At 40.5% G+C, this 20,118-nt stretch overlaps 1 long non-coding RNA gene across 2 annotated transcripts; it reads right to left on the bottom strand.

The window, feature by feature from the left end:
• Positions 1-926: 926 nt before the first annotated feature.
• LOC307214412 lies at positions 927-14,068 on the bottom strand. Of its 2 annotated transcripts, none has more exons than XR_013838054.1 (3): positions 13,912-14,068; positions 2,517-2,607; positions 927-2,195 (listed from the first exon to the last, which is right to left on the bottom strand). It is a non-coding gene; the product is annotated as an uncharacterized lncRNA (long non-coding RNA). The 2 variants fall into 2 exon arrangements; XR_013838055.1 differs by lacking the exon at positions 13,912-14,068 and adding an exon at positions 7,481-7,639 and having other exon boundaries at positions 2,517-2,597.
• Positions 14,069-20,118: the final 6,050 nt, after the last annotated feature.

Below are 20,118 nucleotides of genomic sequence, written 5' to 3'. Positions count from 1 at the left end.
CACAAGAATATATATATGGGCAAGCATGTCCTGTGTCTGCGGAGAAGGTAGACTGACTTTTCCCCATGGGATTTCTTCAACAGTGCTAATAACTTCCGGACCCTGCTTTGTATCACAGTGCTTCTCAGGAAGGAGTAAAGCTCAGATATGACGGACAGGTTCAAGCTTGTCAGCATATCAATGTTTTTGATGTGCATGTCTGCTTATCCTCTTAGGGTTTACTCCTTCGTGTTTTGTGTGGCTGGAGTGCTTTAATATTGGAAGAATGTAATCAACGAACCCTTGCCAGCTTTTACTCATCTTTCTCTCACCTACCAGGATGATTGATATATCACCCAGCCAACAAATTATCATTATCATTATTATATCATATTTAGATATCCCGAGGTATCTAGGAAAGAAGAAATGAAATGCTATCTCATTTTTCATAGATTTAATCCACTATCCAATATTTCTGTTTAGACAAGAAAGTAAAAAAAAGAGAGAGGCACGTCTTAAAATTATCTACTCTTTCCCCTCAAAACAATGAAAGTTTCAAAGAAGTATAAAGCCTCGCTTTTACAGAATCAAAAGTAATATGATTCACTTAGAACTGTGCTTTTCAATTTTCCATTAACTCTGTTCACATTGGCTGATCATGGAACATTTGTGTCTCTGAGAAGATCCTAGGGCATCTTCTAAGATGCAGAGAACTCATATGAAGCACTGGCAAAGCATATGTTTTTATCATCACCCCATGTGAACAGGGAGCACACTCTGGAATAGACCCAGCAAGCTCTGTGGCTCTACATTAATAGGGAGATCAGGATTTGCATATATTTCTGGTCTTCTCATTGAGCACCCCATGGTAAATTGCATGTCCAGGTGCATGATGCCTGCAGCCTGGTGAGGCGCCAACCATAGAAATAAGACACAGGACATTTGTATTTGGTTGAAATTGGCTACAACTTTATTGACTACAGATGTAAGTAGAGATCCCACAACAATTTCTGCTGTAAGGGAGAGAACCTCCAGGTGTGGCCCTCTCTTTATACCACGAAGGTGGAGTTGGCTTCGGCTGGGTCAGCCCCGCCCCAGCTGTGCCCTGGTTGGTATGTTCAAACGGGCCTTTGGCATCAAGCCAGCATTGCCCCCAACAGTTGTGAGGAGAAGAAAATATGCTTCTTGGAGCTGGTCCATGACTGCACCAAGGCAACAAACACTGCTTCTCTGGAGCGCCAGGTAAACAGGAATGTCCAAGGAACCCAGAGTTTTCTAGAACACACTTTGAAAAGCACTAACATAGAACCACCAGTGGTTGCCAGAAAAAAATATTCATTGGTTTGGAAGTACACATTCTGGTGACTTTTTAAATGGGTTCCGATACATACATTGTAACAGCTTGTAATGCTTTCTTCTGAGGTTAGTATTGGGGAAGTCTGTAGTTCTGGAAAAAATGACATTTAGTACTATCCTGGCACCCAGCACATAGCTGTAGTGTAGTTTGAAAGGTGGGTCCAGTTCTTTTCACCCAACTGTTGATCAGCTAAGAAGGGGGAGCAGTGATCAGATAAGAAGGACCTAAACATGTTTCCCCTAGCATGTGGTTTTAAACATAAGGAGCACAGGATGAAGTCACTGAAATGTAGATGGTGAGCTACAGAAACTTATGAAGGGGAGTCTCATTCATTCAGGAAATGTCACAACAAAGAGTAGCCAATCTTAATTTTAAAATTATTATGTGAATAAATCCTATTTAAATGTCTGGAAAATAATAATAGGGGTGCCTCAGATTTGCAATTCAAGTTGTGAGTTGTCCTTCTGAATGCTGGATGCTATCCACATTTTGAGGCTCCTGTCTGCTCCCAAAATGCCCCCCCCCCCCCCCCCGTTTCCTGCAGAAGCATCACTTGATCTGCAACTATATTTTCAGCTTGGTGCTTGGCTACTTTATCATACTGATCTGGAGGACAGGATTAAAATAACTGTTCCACACATACACATGCCATCACCACTGGCAAAGGAGGGTTTTTTCCCTACTTGCAAGTGAAAATCTGTTCCAAATGGACCTCCATTTGTGACGGATCTGGTTCTTTTTATGCGGGTAGATTGTTGCAAGGGTTTCCCCTCCCCCAAAATTATGATAGGCAGCTTCCAGTTAAGGGATCCAGTTGCTTGGAGAGTGTCTTCACTGCCAATAACTTGCCTCAGTCCAGCTTGGGGTAGGGGCAGGAAAAGAAAGAAGAGAAGAGCTTTAGTTTCCCAAAGCCAGAACTTAAGAAAAGCTTGTGAACTATCCTTAGAATGCAAAGAAGTAGATTTGCAAGCATGCAATCTAGCATGTGGGGATGATTTTAGTGAGAAGTTCCAGAAAATAGCCTTTTAAAAACCAATAAAGGCAAATGTAAAAACATATGGAATTTTACTAGAGAATAAGAAAGGGAGGGGGGGAAAGGAAGGAAATGGAAAGGCATCAAAATTGTGCTTACATAGACTTGCAAATGAAAAACAAAGCTCAGTTTAAATTAGCAACTTACAATTTCCTTGCTTAAGCAGAGTCTTGGATTTTAGAGCATGTACAGATGTCCTGCCAGACGGGATGTTCTGAAAGACAGCAACTTTGGAGTCCTGATTAGTTAAGGAATATAAAATACTACAGTGATGCTTCACATTTATATGAGGATCTGAGACTGGTAAAAGGTGCCCCCTCTGTGACACCACTATCCAAATCCCTGGAAGACTTCATACCACCCACACTTCTAATATTTTACTCAAAGAGGCTGGCAAATCAGGTACTATGGTTGTCACAAAACACTTGGACTACATATGAAAGGCTGAGAGACAACACTCAACACCAACACATTTTGCAGGCAATTGTCTTTGTTTGATCCTACCAAAGGAATTACACAGCTTCCTATAGTGCCAACTCTACAAGCTTCAATTTGCTTGTAAAAAAAATAAAAAAATAAAATCAATTTTTTCTTACGATCAATTTTATAGCATTCCCAAGTAATGGGTACTGTTGGATTTAAGAAATTGGGGGCAGGGGAGGAGAAACAAAGCATAAAAGTATTGAATATGTTGATCCTGGACCTTATTGAATTAACTTAAATCATTATGAAATTGTATTTTTGTCTTTCAAAAAAAATATTTCCGAGTCAGATTTCAGTGCAGCAAAAGAGATCTGTGCATGGAAACTGGCTTCTGCTTATGGGCCACTGTTCTAAATTAGATCCATGCACGCAAAGGGGTACACATTGGACACTTCTGCACACCATACACATTGTCAAACAAATGGTTGGCAGTATTAGGGACAGTGGCTTGGATCCAGAATTCCTGTGAGTGAAGCTGAACTCATGGGGCACTCTCGCTAGGAAAGAAGGAAGGGGCTGATATTGATTCCTCTATCTTCCTTGCAGTCCCATGAAAATATGCTCTGAAGAATTGCATGATGCTGCAGCCAGGAGGGGGAATCTGCAATAATTGCCTCTACAGGATTTCAATCCGTTCCATGAATCCAATGAGTCCATCCATTTTTGGAAATGCAACTCTGAAGCTAATCCAGTGTCAATGATACAGGCATGAGGAAATGTTTCCCTTTCTCTCCTTCTCCAACACATGATCAGTATTTTCTCTCTAGCACCAAAGTTGTGCTTAGATCTGTGCATGCAACCTGATCCTGAGGCAGGGAGTCTCAAAGTCTAGAAAACTCATATTATTCATAATGTTGATTTTTCACTTCTCTTCTACCTTCATGCCTTTCTTTCAATTTGTTTCCCTCTGGAGAAATGTAATGTTGCCTCTGCTATTTCCTGAATTAACACACTATTATTAACATCACAGACTTCTATGGAACAACTTGTTCTTACTTTTACGCTCTTACTACAGAAATGATGTTGGAATTAAATTCTAAATGTGTCACTTCATCAATTAAAAGGGACACAGTGTGCAAAAAAACCAAGTTGTGGTTCAGAGCTTGAACATGTGCTTCCCTGAATTTTCAAACAGCTGCTAGCATTTTCACTTGTCTTCATGACTGGCTGGTGTGAATTCAGCTTCACTAGCTAAATGCATTCTCTGAATAGATAGAAATCTATGGCTGGTTCTTAAGGTTGCCACCTTGCAGCCTGGATAGGTTAAACCATTCCATGTTGTTCATGGAATAGCCACATATGTTAAACCCTTCCATGTTGTGTATGGAATACTTGTCCTGTTAAATAGCCACATATTGCAAGCTTGTTAAGTATCTTTGTTACCATGAACATTTTTAAAAGCTGTCTAAAATGTACAAATGCAAGTAAATAAAAACTAGAGGGCTCCAAAAAGTGGGCTGATTCTTCTCAGACCCATACAGAGGTATATAGCTTCACTTTGGGTCTGAATCAGAACCTCACTTGTCTCCCCATTGACTATTAGAGGAAATCAGCACATAGTTATGGACTTTTTGCTTTGTGGCAAATCTGACTGAAATTTGCAGGCTTACTATCCCCTTCCAAGTGGATGATGCATGTCAAATGTCAGACAAATAGGTGCAGAGGGGATTGTTTGCGTATGTGCAAGTAGCCCTTGAATTTTGAAGGTTTTTTTTTAAAGTAAATGCCATTATAAATATTTTGTCATAATTTGATGAATTTTGTAGGCACAGTAGCCTTCTACATATAGAGGGATACTGTCAAATTTCAGATGGATAGGTGCAAAAGGTGTTGTGCTAGATGCCTTTGAATTGGATTGGGGGTTACGAAAACAAGATTTGTCTCATTTCTGTTTAATGGATCACAATACTATCTATTTGGAAACTGAGTGAGCCAAACCTTTTTGGAATGTGGTGGTATAGTCCTGTTATAGAACTGTTCTGTCTTCATTTACATTTGAAGAATTTGAAAGCAGACTTGTGTGAAAATTCAGTTTAACACTTTCAGGTTAAACTGTCAAGTTAACAAGTTGTAGGGTTTCTCAGGCATTTTAAAGCCTTTATTGATTTTAAAAGGCAGAATTCTGTAGTAACTCTAGAACTCTCCTGACGACTTCCTTCAAGCCTGGTTAGGAGTGAAGAAAGTTAAAAAGATTTATTTTGTAACTGATCTTCAGATTATGAGTCATTTTAACTGGCTGCATTTTAAGCAAAGGTCCCATCATGCTTCTGATGTTACAGGCAGTGCAATGTGACCTAGGGACCTCTGCATCCCATACCAGCAATATTTCACATTGTTCTCAGTGGCTCCTGAATGCTGTTGTGTACTTGCAGTTTCACAGAGATCCTACAACAGTACCTTTTGCTAGCCTTTACCACTAAATAAATGTCAAAGGAAGAGGATAGTCAGGATGATGAGGGCTCGTGGTAGGAGCTGGGCATTTTGGGGTCCATTCAGACTCACGTCCAAATTTCAGAGGATCACAATTTGAAACAGGCTTGAGAGAGAGAGAGAGAGATTTGTGACATTTAGGATACAAATGCTTGAATGAAATTCAGTGCCATTACTTGTTGTTGTTGTTGTTGTTTACTCGTTTAGTCGTGTCCGACTCTTCATGACCCCGTGGACCAGAGCACGCCAGGCACTCCTGTCTTCCACTGCCTCCCGCAGTTTGGTCAAACTCATGCTGGTAGCTTCGAGAACACTATCCAACCATCTCATCCTCTGTCGTCCCCTTCTCCTTGTGCCCTCCATCTTTCCCAACATCAGGGTCTTTTCCAGGGAGTCTTCTCTTCTCATGAGGTGGCCAAAGTATTGGAGCCTCAGTTTCATGATCTGTCCTTCTAGTGAGCACTCAGGGCTGATTTCCTTAAGAATGGATAGGTTTGATCTTCTTGCAGTCCATGGGACTCTCAAAAGTCTCCTCCAGCACCATAATTCAAAAGCATCAATTCTTCGGCGACCAGCCTTCTTTATGGTCCAGCTCTCACTTCCATACATCACTACTGGTAGTGCCATTACTACCGGGAGCTAAAACTTTGCAGCAGAATATAAAGTCAGGGACACTGTGTGTGATGATGGATTTGTTATACATACCTTGGAATCATGCGACTTGGGATATCACACCATTTCTATTAATCTACAACTTGATCCCACAGCCATAAGAAAGTAATCTACAACTGGCTGTAACTGGAGATTTTTCGACAGCAGCAGTAATTGGAGCTGACATGTATATTTTCTGTTTTTGAAAAAGATGGCAAAAGAAAAGCAGAGAGGGTAAACAAAGAAAAACAAAACAGTCTGATATATTTGGAATTGACAACTACTAGTAAGCTGAGAAACCCACTTCCTGGATTTATTTCACTACCTGGAAGAATCAGCATCAGTAAGCCAATTCTTATAGTTCCCCCCCCCCAAAGGCCAGATCCTGTCTCCCCAACTCCCACCTTACAAATTTGTTTTCCTACTTTTCAAACCATTTAACACCTGGGAATTTATAGTAGAAGAAAACAATGTTCCACCTGTATTTTAACTTGTCAATCTGTATTTTGCTTACCTTTAAGTGAATAGACACAGACCTCATTTTGATAATTGCCTGCATATTAATTTCCATTTATACTCAATTATAGCAAGGCAATGCATGCCAACAGAATAAAAATTAAAATGAAGTCATTAGAATATCTCAAAGTAATACAACATACATTTAATCTTAAACCATCCAGCATTGTATATCTAGGCAACTGGTTCAGGATCAATTAAGCATATAAAAATGATATAAAGAGCATCTTCATTGAAGACTAAAAATTAGGGTGCAAGAAAGGTAAAACTGCAGGGCTTACAGTAGCTTCTTTCTATGATTGAGGGTTGCGGTGCACAGAGGCTACATCACAAAGAATGATTATTTGGCTTGTTTTTGTTAGCACACATTCATCATGGAAGTTATTGGTGTCTTTCTGCCCTGTAGCCTAACAAACCTCTATAAGATGGGAGCTTACTGTTCACACTGGATGTATTTTACATGTAGGTAGTTGAGTCTGAGAGAGAACAACTTGTTCAAAGTCACTTGGGCTGAACCTGGCTGTAAATAACAGACCACTGAAGTAGTTCCATCATGCTTCTATTCCAGCAAAACAGTTTCATGGATTGTCTTCAAGACTGCTCCATTAGGAGCACAGTCAGGAGCACAGATCCTTGGAGCAGGGGCAGACTTTGGCACCCTGTGTGATACAAAAATCCAGAGTTTCCTGCCTCTCGCCTTCCATTGTTCATCATTGTTGTGGCACCTCCTACAGCACCTCCTCTCAGCTTGGCCTAGTGCAGGCAAACCTGTCACACTACCCTAAAACCATCTCTGCTTTTAGGATGGTTTATAGTGGCATGGTGAAAAAGTAAGGCCAGCCATCTGGCACTGAGGAAGGTATTAAACACAGCAACCAAGCCCACAGGGCAGATGTTAGAATGAAAATATATAAATGCTAGTAACCCCAGGACATGTGTAGCTATCATAGGATAACAAGACCCTAAGGAATTATGAAATACAAGGAAAGAGACAGGAGATATATATACACAAATCCAGTAATCATATTTACCTTACTTTTCACGCCAGCAATGATCTCATAGATTGTAGGGTTGTTAACTGTACAACACTAGGTCTTATTTAAATGAATGTGGACTTCTTAGCCTGCAAATTTCAGTACTCTTAGATCAACTCATAAGAGGTGAAGACAAATAAAACAGGGGAAAGAATTAGTTGTCCTGTATTTAACAATACTGTAGAAACTATTTTCATATGTGTAAACTAAAGGATTGCTCATGAAGGACCATATTTATTTTCTCTCTCCCTTTATTGCCACCCTTTGGGTTCCTGGGGAGGAAAGAGAGATCCTGTCCCCATCAGGATATCCCATTTTTTACATGCTCTCATGTGAGAACATTGTTGCTGAATCAAAGTGGATTTTATCACTAGAATCCCCTAAATACTCCATTTCCCCATTTTTGTTTGTTAAGCTATTTGGATTATGATGGCGATTTCAACATAACGTTAAATATTCTAATATGCGAAATCCTGTACAAATATTATTGTCCATATCCTGTGGAAAACAAACATTTATTTGGCAAACTGCTCCCCCTGAACCATGTAGAATGGCATTCCTTTTATACCTCTGCTGACACATTTCTGAATTAATTGTGCTGTTGAATGAGTAGGAGTGACTTGTTTGCCTCTTTTAAATATTGACATTAGGCTTGTGGTTCACCTGCAATATCTTCTATTCATGCCCATGGTGCTATGGCACAGCCTCAATTTTGTTCATTTAGTTCCTCAAAGAAATTCCTGCCTTATTTGTACTCTCCCATTTCTAAAAAATAATAATAAAATAAAATAAAAAGCCACTGGGCAGGAATGAGAGAGAGAAAGGCAGTTATTCAAAGCCAAGGGGGCTTTGGGTTTCTGTGTCTTAAACATCACCTCCAGCCCCAAAAAACCAACCTCATACCACCTTTGAAAATGAGGGGACTTTGAAAAGCAGTTTGTGGCATGGCAGCCAGGGAAGTCAGCTGTTCAAAGGCGGAGACCCAAAAATCCCAGTGGGTATACCCAACCAATAGGCATGTTGATTCCAACCACTACTACAATCTTGAAATAATGAAACAACTATTGAACGATGTTTCACAAAAGAAAGGGGTCTACTAGAAACTCATTTTTTAAAAAAAAAATGTAATATGGATTCAGCCCAAACACATTTCTCGTTTAAACTTACCCACTAAAGAGCCATCAGAAAATGCAGTCATTGTTTTATATGTGCTCCCTGGTTCAAACAGAAATGTTCTAGCTGAGTTGTCAACAGCAAAGATAGCCAGTGCTGAATCTCCAGAAGAAGTGAAATGAATGGATATCAGATAAAAATCACAAATGTTGACAATGGCAGCTGAGTCAATTATACCATGAATAATGAAATCAATACATAGAACTGGTGTGCATGTAACACACCATAGCTAACCACACCATAGCTTAGGACAAACAGATCAGCATGAGTGTTCCTGAAAAGGCCCATGGACTCTCCTTTCTTTCTGTAATTCTTCCTCTTCTGTGGTAAGCCATGGTTTGGCTTTGTATGTCAACTTGGACTTTTGGTTTGTGCACCTTACTTGACTGGAGAACTGCACTGCAAAATTCAGATTTGATAGATCACCGTTTTTTGTTCACTTATTGTTTCACAAAGTGTGAATTAAGTGGGTTCCCCTTAAAATGCCAACTGAATCAACCTTAGCTGTGTGGCTTGGGAGCGCCCATGGACAGGAACTTGCCAGCAATTCCCGGGAGTATAACATCTCAAAGTGCTGCTATCAACATGGAATATTTCATCCTGACTATTACAGTTCTATAACTGGAGAGTGCAGGTCACAAATTAAGTCTTCCACACAACTGCTTGCAGGCAAGACTGAGAGACAGCTTTGACAGCATCAAGGGAAATAAGTTGTGATTTGGTGACTTGGCTCAAGTCCCATTTTCTTGTCAATATTTTCAACAAACTAGCTTTATTCAGCTTCCTACTCCCCAAGCTAGCTGGCCACACACACCTTCTTAGGATATACTTAAACACTCTTTTCCTCTAGTTGACATCACTTCTTAAAGATGCTTTGATTTCCTTTACAGCAGGGATGGCGAACCCCTGGCCATTCAGATGTTACTGACATTTTTCCATGCATCCATGTATTCAATAGGTTTTGCACCTCTTCTGAAACATTAAGTGCTCACCGCTTTAAAAAACAAAAACTCATAAAGTCTGAATGCACCACAAATCTAACCTCTCTTTCTTCTCCTACAATATTGCATCATAGTTGTTCTATTCATCTAGGCTATTTCCTTAGCTGTCCTCCTTTATTTGAGAGGAGATTATGGAAATCAGGAAATTAACTTGAGCAGTCTTTCCCCTCCTTTCTTTTCAAAACTGATCTAATTAATCAAATTAAAAACTGTTGTTTTGGAACCCATCTGTCAGTTTGGTACCTTTCCAAACTATTTGAGTAGATCAGTTGGTTTAACAGAATCTCTGGAATTCAAACTTACTCTTTTATGCTGTTGCCACATGTTCATTTGGTTAAAAAACACGTCAGGAAAAAAAATCCCAAAAGGCAATGAGCTAGCTGTCTGTACCTTTCATGCATAGTCATAGTAATTTATTCAGAGAACTAGGGAACAAGGTTTCTTAGTTCTGTGGAGATATGGAAAGGAGGAAGAAAGATTGCCTTCCTTGAATATATATATACATCTTACATCTCACAGCATGTTCCCCATAAACAACTACTGTGTGTCTCCTCCCATTTCATAGCGTTGAACTTCAGCATGTTCTTTTATTCTCTGTTGCTTCCCTGGATAAAATGTATTTCCTGTAAATAAGAACATTTTTTTGGTTGACTAATATGTTGCAGGAGCCACATCTGTGTATATCATTTCAGGCCATAGGAACAGCAGTTGGCCTGCTGGATATCAAGACTTGAAACAATGCACTTAAAGGCTGTCATTGAAATAGCAATGATTTGAAAAACATTCTCCATTCCTCTAGAAACTGCTTAATTATACATGCTTTCAGGAGAGGCCCTTCTGACAGTAAGACAGCTAGAGAAAGACAGCCAGGAGCAGCCCAGGTCAAGCCATTTTGTTGTCTGAGGTGGACAAGATGGCACTCCACACCTTCCATTCCACATACTAGACAGGCCGTTGAATCTTAGGCCCCATCTGCCCTATACATTGAAGGTGGTGTCATGCATGACTTCCCCCAAAGAATCATGGCAGTTTTAGTTTGTAAAGGGTGCTGAGAGTTATGAGGAGACCTCTATTCCATCCACAGAGCTACAATTCTTAGAGTTCCTTAGCAAGACAGATTGAACGTTAAACAGATTGAATGAGTATTGAACTGCCTTGGGGGAAAGGAGGAATATAAACATGACAATGACAAGAAGAAGAAGAAGAAGAAGAAGAAGAAGAAGAAGAAGAAGAAGAAGAGAGGAGGAGGAGGAGGAGGAGGAGGAGGAGGAGGAGGAGGAGGAGGAGGAGGAGGAGGAGGAGGAGGAAGCTCGCTGAACGGAATAGGGACCACCTAGCAATTCTCTATGAGTCTCTCAACCCTTAACAAACTGCAGTCCCAGGATTCTTCGGGAGAAGCCATAGCTATTTAAAGTGTTCTCATTCCATTTCAAATGTATGGCGTAGATGGGGCCTTACTTCAGTGCTGGCTAGAGGACATTGTTCCTCACTGCACCTACAGACAGCAGTTTGTCTTAAGAGGGGCAGGTCAGGCTATGTGGCACACACAGCTCTGTTCTCTACCAGTTCTTCACCCCTGCCCCCTGGCATCTGTCATGGGAGGAGACTTAGTAACAGTATGGCTGGCCCTGGAGATAGTCGTAATGGGTGGGATGTGCGGTAGGTTTTATAGATGAAATTGGAAACAATTGTAAATGCTGTCCTAAGTGTTTCACTTGTTGTTGTTGTTTAGTCGTTTAGTCTTGTCCGACTCTTCGTGACCCCATGGACCAGAGCACACCAGGCACTTCTGTTAGTGTTTCACTAACCTTTACTAAATGATGATGCCAGAAGTTAGCCTCAATATGTAGCACTGTCTGTTTGGTCAAAGACACTGGCATAAGTGAACACAATGAGTAAAAAGGTGGAGATGTTGTAGGAGAGTCTCTTATATCAAAGTTACTGGGGAAATATGATGAATTGCTGAGATGTCCATTCCAGCAGGTTATTACTGTAGACTATTAAGTCTCCACAGGAATCTGTTCTAGAGCAAGGTGCAAGCTTCAAGACTTTCCCCAAGTATGGTTTGAAATTCTTTTTATCCCCTGAATCTGCTCTTCTTCCTTTCTTTTCCAACCTTTTCCAGACTGTCCCTGGTCTATTCCCCACTTTTTCTGGTTGTCGATCACATTTTCTTTTGACTTTATGCTTCTTCATGATCACCACATCCATTGTTCTCACCATTGACTGTAGCACAGATACCGATTCATGTTGCTTCACTTCTGTTCCTGTTGCAACCAGCTGAACAGTCTACTCTGTATATCTTTCTTCTTCTGGGACCTGAGGTGATGGGGTCTGAGCCAGGAAAACACTTTCCTGTGCCTTTCCTTTCAGATGCAACTTAATCACGAGGGAACATTTTAATGAATTCTGCTCCATGAGCCATTTGCAACTACAGAATCTGCACATGTTGGTCTTCCATATTGACCTAGGCACTGTTGCTTGCAGTGCTGTTGCAACATTCCTGTGGGGCAGAACATCATGCCTTGTGGCTTTGCATTGGCACAGATGTTGGTTCACCCCATCCAGGTCTTTTCTTTTCTGGGGCAGCAAGTCTTGGCAAACATTGTGAGAAATGGTTCCTGTACTTACAACAAGCACAGGCCTGCTTGGAAGAAAAGCTTAACAATGCCTATAGACAATGTAGGATTTTCTGAAAAGCTATCCTCTGTTTCAGGGATGTAGAAATTGTGGCCCTGCAGATGTTCCAGTACTGAGTGAGAATATCTGAGAAGGGATTCCTCACCCACTCAGGTCAATATGCTTAGCATCTTCACCGTGGCCAGGAACCCTGCATTACCAGGGGTCATGGTCATGGGAAGTCTTCTAAGTCAATGCAGCTGTATCTGCTTGGAATCCCTCTTCAGATCTTTCCATTCAATGAAGGAAGGTCAGGTGGAGTAGAAGAGGACATTAGGGACAGCACCTGTACTATCCAGTGCCCCTTTATGTTCTGTGTACCTTCACACATTTGTTAAGTGCCTGAACAGGTTCGGGACTCCAGAAGTTGTCTTACCAAAGTGAGACAGTTACAAAATTTAGCAGTGAATCCCCCCCCCCCAACAAAAAGTGTGAATGTTGCATGTTAACTGATGCAAAACAGGCTTCCCAATGAATCATGTTTAAATGGAGCAAGTCACTGCTTGGCGGTAGTAAACTTTATGGCTCTTTCAATAGGAATAGACATTGCCTCAAGACAAATCTGGCTCCTGGTGAGTAAGAAGCAAAGAAGCAGTAGCCAGTTAAGCAAAATAAATGTGTGTGTATTTTTCCAGTCTGGTACATTTCACTAGCTCAGTCAATGAATATGGTATTGGGGTAAGCTAAGGTAATGAATCTGCTGGAGAAAAGATTTTTAAAAATAAAAATCATAATAATCTCTACTTGCAAAGAAAAACACTGATCTGTCACCTTCACTGATGCATGCTTAGTTTAGGGCATCTTTTAATAATAATCTCTATTCCCTCCCCCACCTCAGCCATCAGAAAATAGATTATTTTGATCACTATTTCTCCATGTCTCTTTACAACATAAAAGCACAGTAGTTGTAATGGGCAATGATTTATTTATTTATTTATTTATTTGCCATCATTTTCATATATTTTATTATTTATTTATTTATTTATTTATTTATTTATTTATTTATTGGGCTTATATACCACCCTATACCCACAGGTCTCAGGGAGGTTCACAGAATAAAATCAGAATATAAAACCACAAAATACATACCGTATTGGTTCATATATAAGCCGCACTCCCCCCCCCCGCCAATTCCAACTGTGGAAAGTTAAAGTGAGGCTTATATTCATGACCTTACGCCGCTGGCAAAGTGGCACGGCTCCCATCCCCCAGGAAGCAGCCCGGGAGCATTGGGCAACAGCACACAGCCCACCTGCAGCTCCCAACCCTCCCCAGAGCCGCCGAAAAGAAGGGCGAAGGCCGCCAGCAAAGCGGCATGGCTCCCCACCCAGGAAGCAGCTCAGGAGCACGGGGGGGGGGTGGTACCTGTACTTGGGTATTGTCTCTCCCCCACACTGATGAATTTTAAAGGTGTGGCTTAAGTGCAGGTGCAGCTTATATTTGGGCCAATACGGTAATCAAAATAAAACAACAACCCAATAACCCCTTCCATAACACATTTTTTAAAAGCCTTGCCCCTTTCATTATAGTTTACTCAAGACCAGTGCTTAAGACTGCAGTTCTATACATACTTACCTGGAGCAAGTCCCATTGAATTCAGTGAGGTTTATTTCCAGTCAGACACACATTGGACTGTAAAGCAAGCAGTTTGTTTCTGTGACCAAACCATCAAGAGACTGGTAGAGCTGGATTCTGTCTTTTTTTGCAGGGCTCCACAGGTTCACGATATCTGCCATCTGTAAGAAATGGTTCTTAATAGGAACATTATATTAAAAGTCAATATTATATTGTACTCTAAAGAGCCACTTCAGTGTTTTTGAGACCCAGTGCAATCTCTCAGGCAGCAGACTCAGGTTTCCATCTTCATTATTCTGGCATTCTGGCCAAACCGCAACGATGCCTTGCTATGTCAACGATTGCATAAAAGCAGGTACTTGGCTGTATTCTTCCAGAAATCAGTTAGATTGAATATTAAAAATAATCTTGGGAACATTTCAGCTAATGTTGCCAATAATTTGGAAAGTACAGCAATGGCAGTCAGGTAGTTCCTGTTTCAACCTTCTGGAAATTCTATCAGGAAACAGGAATAACTGAAGCAGGAATGCAAACATGGAAAAAATTTTACTGTCAGATATTGATTGCAGAAGCTACTTGAGCCATGTGAGGTTTGGAATTTTGCTGATCTTTTCTTCAACTTGAAATCAAACAGGAGCAGTGCAAACCTATAGACCAAGAATAGGGAAACCCAGGCCTGGGGCCCAAATATTGATCTCCTGCCCTCTCTTTGTGGCCCTCAGAACTTCTCTCGGGCCACACACCATGCCCCTTCTTTCCAGACCATACCCCTCACTTAGTCCTGCTTTTCACACTCCTTGTGTGTTTTTGCCTGCCTAGAATATGCCATTGAACTGTGACAATGCTTCTTCATTGCCTGGATGAAGGAAAGAGAGGGATCTGTGAGCAAATTAACAATTATTTCTCCACTCACTTTTGCTTCTGGCATGGTGGTTGCCTAAAGGTTGCCTGGAAGAGAATGCAACCCTCAGGTTGAAAAAGATGCTACATACAGAAGTAAGGCAGAGGAATCTCTCAGCCAGGAACACCTGGGTGGAGCAGCAGTTTGACTGCTGCATCTGAAGGCCTACCTGTTCGCAACACACAGGGCAAAGGGGAGAACCATTTCTATCTTTCTTGCTGCTCCAACTCCAAGTTCTAGCCTTCTAAGGCAGGCTTCCTCAACCTGAGCCCTCCAGATGCTTTTGGCCTACAACTCCCATGATCCCTAGCTAGCAGGACCAGTGGTCTGGGGCAACCCAGCCAGATGGTCAGGGTATATATATATATGTGTGTGTGTGTGTGTGTGTGTGTGTGTGTGTGTGTGTACACAGTGGTACCTTGATTCTTAAACTTAATCCATTCTGGGAGTCTGTTCGACTCCCAAAACCATTCGAAAACCAAGGCTGGCTTTGGATTGGCTTCAGGAGCTTCCTGCACTCAATTGGAAGCCGCGGAAGCCATGTCAGATGTTTGGCTTCCAAAAAATGTTCGCAAACCGGAGCATTTACTTCTGGGTTTGCGGTGTTTGGGAGCTGATTTGTTCAGGAGCCAAGCTGTTCAAGTACCAAGGTACCACTGTATATATAAAATTGTTGTTGTTGTTGCTGCTGGGAGTAGTGGTGAGGAATGGGCATGTCAAGGGCTTACCAGGGTAGACTCTGAAAGTGGTGATTTTGCCTGCCTCCTCATCAACACGAAGAAAAATGTGGAACAAAAGATTAAAGGGAAGAAAATCACCCTAACCCAGAAACTCCAGAACAAACCTTGTTCATGAACAAACACTGGTTTCAGGTCATTGTTAGTTCAAGGAGAGAGAAACCCAGGCTTGAATGCAATGCTAAGGTCTTAGGTCCTGGCAGTACAGAAGCAGCAGAAGTGAAAGCAAAGCAGCTGCAATTTTAGCCCTGTGTAACAGCACTCTGAAAGTTCCTATTTGTGGTCAGACTGTAATCTCCAGGTGGGACTGGGAAGGAATCCTGTCTGAAATTTTGGAGAGTCAATTCCGCCATTTGGTGGCAACACTGAAGTAAATGGACTAACAGTCAAGCTCAATGAAAGACAGCTTCTACTATTATTATTGTGTTACCCAAGGGGCAATGGTTCTTTATGAATGTGAAGCACAATGAACACTCAGATGGGATGAAAATTCTATTAGCCCAAAGAAAGCTACAAAGCACTGCCGTTTTCTTATGTCCCTTTACATTGTCAGAGGACCCCTTATTCAGCCATGAATAAGGAGCTGGAGGTTTGGATGTTAGCCTGTGTTGGGGTTCCAGCTAACAGAGATGTTCTAGGTTTTTTTTTATCCCTTTACATAAATCACAGACGGCCCATTCCCAAAAAAGTGAAAGACCACTTCATACAGTTTGGTTACATAAGCCACACCTGGTGTTTGGATGACGCATCAGTTTCTCATCAGAGTAAAATGTTAATACTTGGCAGGAAGTCAACATAGATAACTTCCAGGCCTGTCTGTTACTCCCTATAGCAGGTGTCAGCATGAGATCCCTGAGGAAACTTATCTAGAAGGTCGCAATTCTTACACAGTGCTGTCTTAGCATAACTAAGTATGAGACGCTACCACTTTATGGAATAAATAGAATTAACCACTCAAAGGCCCAGATCCACAGGATTTCCAGGTATTTTCCAGGCATGAGGGGGGCAATTGCTGGGCACCACCCTAATTTCCTCAAAATAATGATTGTCTTACATGATATGGCAATACAGTTATCCGTATTAAAATATTGAGTGCTGCAAGCCAGCCAGATACATGCAACCAGGTTGGTTAGATAGTTTTGTGTGATGAGCTTGTAGGGTAGGATTAAGACCACCCCTCTATAGTACTCCAAACAGATAATGAAATACAAATGAACAACATTGTGTTTCTATTGAAATCAGTCAGTTGTGCCATCTCCAAAAATTCCATGTAGCCTTCCAAACTAATTGGCACGTTTTGTAAGCACCATTTGTAAAATTTATATTGCCTTATTTGAAGTATCATACTATGTCCTGACTTATGCAATCTTCTTTTCAAGTTCTGTTATAAAAAGTCTTAAAATATTTTTCTTCAGATCTTGGAAACAAAGGAAGAAATTTAGAAGGAAATTACATTTATATCTATCAGCACGTGGGAGTGTGCAGCTTTCGGAAAAACGGATATCAAAAATAAATATTAGAACAGTTTGGTAGAGACTACAAAGACATTGTTTTATGATTGTTTTGATCTGGACTGAATGTCTGTATATAGTTCATATACTGAGGAAATTTAATGAAGGAACACTCTGCCCAGGTTGAAAGATGCTCAACGGCTACAAGGTAAAATACAAAGGAGTAACCAAATGATTTAGTGGTCAGAGTTGCATTGGAAATCACATCCATGATCAGTCGCCAACTGTGAATCACAAATCACAAGAATGGGCATTTGGTATATATTCTTAAATCACTAAGCAGCCCCTTTGACCTCACTGGATTGTCTCTGAATGTGAGGAGAATCTGGCCACATGTGGCAAAGTTCAAGCCTAAAGACAATTTTCACATTGCCAAAATTGAGTCAAGGCTGACTTAATGCTCTGTGATTCCCATAAACAAGATGACAGTTAGGTAATGGATTGATGGTTAGGCTCTCTCTGAAATTTTCAGGTAGGTTTTTTTACTTCATGACATGTAGTGATGGATAACTGTTGCTGAAGTATGCACAGGGGGAAAAATCACGTTGTCTTCTTATTGAGGTCAAGCATTTTGATGACTTTATGGTTCATAAGACCATAAGAAGGCCCATCTAGTCCAGCATTCTATTCTCACAGTGGCCATCCAGACACCCATGGAAATTCTGCAAGCAGAATCTGAGCATAACAGGACTCTCCTCAGCTGTGATTCGCAACAACTGATGTTCAGAACCATACTGCCTCCAATGGTAGAGGCATGGTTTCAGGGAACTGTAAAGCCACTGGAGGGCATGAGTTATCACTGGTTCTTTTGAAGATAGGCTCATATAAGACGTGGCTTCCAGATTTGGTTTTGTACCTAGTATTCTGTTATTGCATTTTAGTGTGGCTTTATATATTTTCCTTCAAAGCTACATAAACTTACCTAGGAGTAAGCCTTACTGAAGTCAAAGACAATGATTTTTAAGTAGAAATTATCTATCATCTATCATCTATCTATATCTATCTATCTATATCTATCTATCTATCATCTATCTATCTATATCTATCTATCATCTATCTGAGAATGTGCCACTAAGCGTATATTTCTTGTTTTATTCTTTTAGACTGCAATTTCTAAAGCATTCAAACAAACAAACAAACAAACAAACAAACAAACAAACTATTTTTATACTGCTTTTCTTTAAATTCCCAAAGTGGTCTACAACATACAAACAAAATAACACTGATATCACCTGTAGGAACAGCTTTGTTGTCTTCCAAATTGGTGAGCCTCATCTAATGTTAACACAAAACTAATCCTTCATTGTTATTGTCCCGGTCTTGTGGAATGCCCTGCCAATAGATATTCAGCAGGTGACTTCAGTATTAATTTGTAAATGTTTGCTGATAACTTTTCTATGATGTCTGGCTTATGCAGATTGCACAGTAAGGTATATTTCTGTTACAGTTAGCTGGTGAACTGTGGTTGGTTTTTTTTTAATGTGGTTTTATATTATAGATATTTATTATACTCTTCTATTTTTATGAGATTGCAGAACATAAATATTTTGTTAAATAAATGAATAAATATATCACAATTAAAACCAGCACATATAAAATTATGATTTTTTTTTAAAAAAAAAACAGCAGTAACACACCACAACAAATTTAGAATCAACTGATACTAACTTTCAGAAAGTTTGCTAAAAAATGAGTTTTCAGAAGGTGCTGAAATATTATCAGTATCAGCACCTTTCACAACTCAGAGGTAGTTAGTCCCATAGAGAGGGTGCCACAAAAGAGGCGCCCTCTCTTGCTGACCTCATTGTCTAATCCAGGTGATATGGAAGAAGGTGCTCCCTTAGAGAATCTTATCCCAAAATAGGACTTTGTAAATCAGTTCAAGAAACTTGAACCTACCTAGGTAGTATATCCCCAGGCAATGCAGCTCCTCACACACATTGTCATCACATGTAAGGTGCTTTAATTACATTCTAGCTACAGCTTTTTGCATTCAATGTATATTCCGAAGCAGCCTCAAATGTCACCTCAGATAGAGTGCACAGGCTTTTACTTTGAACTGGTTAAGTATTTGTTGCTCTGTTTATCTCTTCTGTGGATTTGAAATGCTACAGAATACTAATAAAGAAATCTATGTGTAAAAGGCAGCTCCCTACATTCTGTTATGTGCAAGAAACAGACCTAAGGGACTGATCTATGTCTGGATTTGTTTATCTTAAAAAAAAAAAAGGAATCCAGAGAAGGCAGTAAACAGAAAACTCGATGGTATCCCAGTACACAGCTTTTTCCAATTCCTCATAGTATGGTTCATCATTGCTTTGTGTTTACAGTCATGCTAGTGTTTAAACCACACAACAGTCTTCCAGGCCAAACCAATTTGGAACGCATAAAAACTTTGATTATGTTTTCTGAGGCATGGAATTAAATATTAATTGGTAAGAGTCAAACTACAAAACTTCTTCCCACCATGACCATTGTCAACACTGCTTGTTAGATTTCCTTCTGCTTCCTATTTTTAGTGTAGTCTATCATGCAAATAATCTGGCCTCACAGTTTGTAGCTATTGTGTCTCGTCTCGCCTTGTCAACTGATGCAAGAGTGTGGTGTCAACATGACTAACTATGGTAGATTGCAACAATTATGAAGTCAAACCTTATCAATCTTTTAGGCTGAAGATTCCCATCTTGCATCTCAACTAATATCACTTCCTTTGTTTGTGGTGGGCCATGATTTCAAATTCTTGCCCAGCAGGCTGTCATTAGCCCACGTTGATGTCCAAAGTACCCTGAGATGAATGATACTACTCTCAGGTAGTTTAACCATCTTGAATCATGCTGACAGGAGTTGGAGTTGAACAACATATTGAATGCCATGGAGTCCCTATTACTCTAGGATGCTTTTACACACACAAACACACATAAAAGGAGCCTGCTGGATCAAGCCAACAGCCCATCTAGTTCAGCATCCTATTCTCACAATGGCCAACCAGATGCCTGGACCTGAGCCCAGCACTCTCCCATCCTGTGGCTTTGAGAAACTGGTGTTCAGAAGCATACTG

This window comes from Podarcis cretensis (assembly GCF_951804945.1).
Source record: "Podarcis cretensis genome assembly, chromosome: 4".
Lineage (NCBI taxonomy): Eukaryota > Metazoa > Chordata > Lepidosauria > Squamata > Lacertidae > Podarcis > Podarcis cretensis.
Note: the sequence above shows the minus strand (reverse complement) of the source record. Positions and strands in the feature narration are given on the sequence as shown.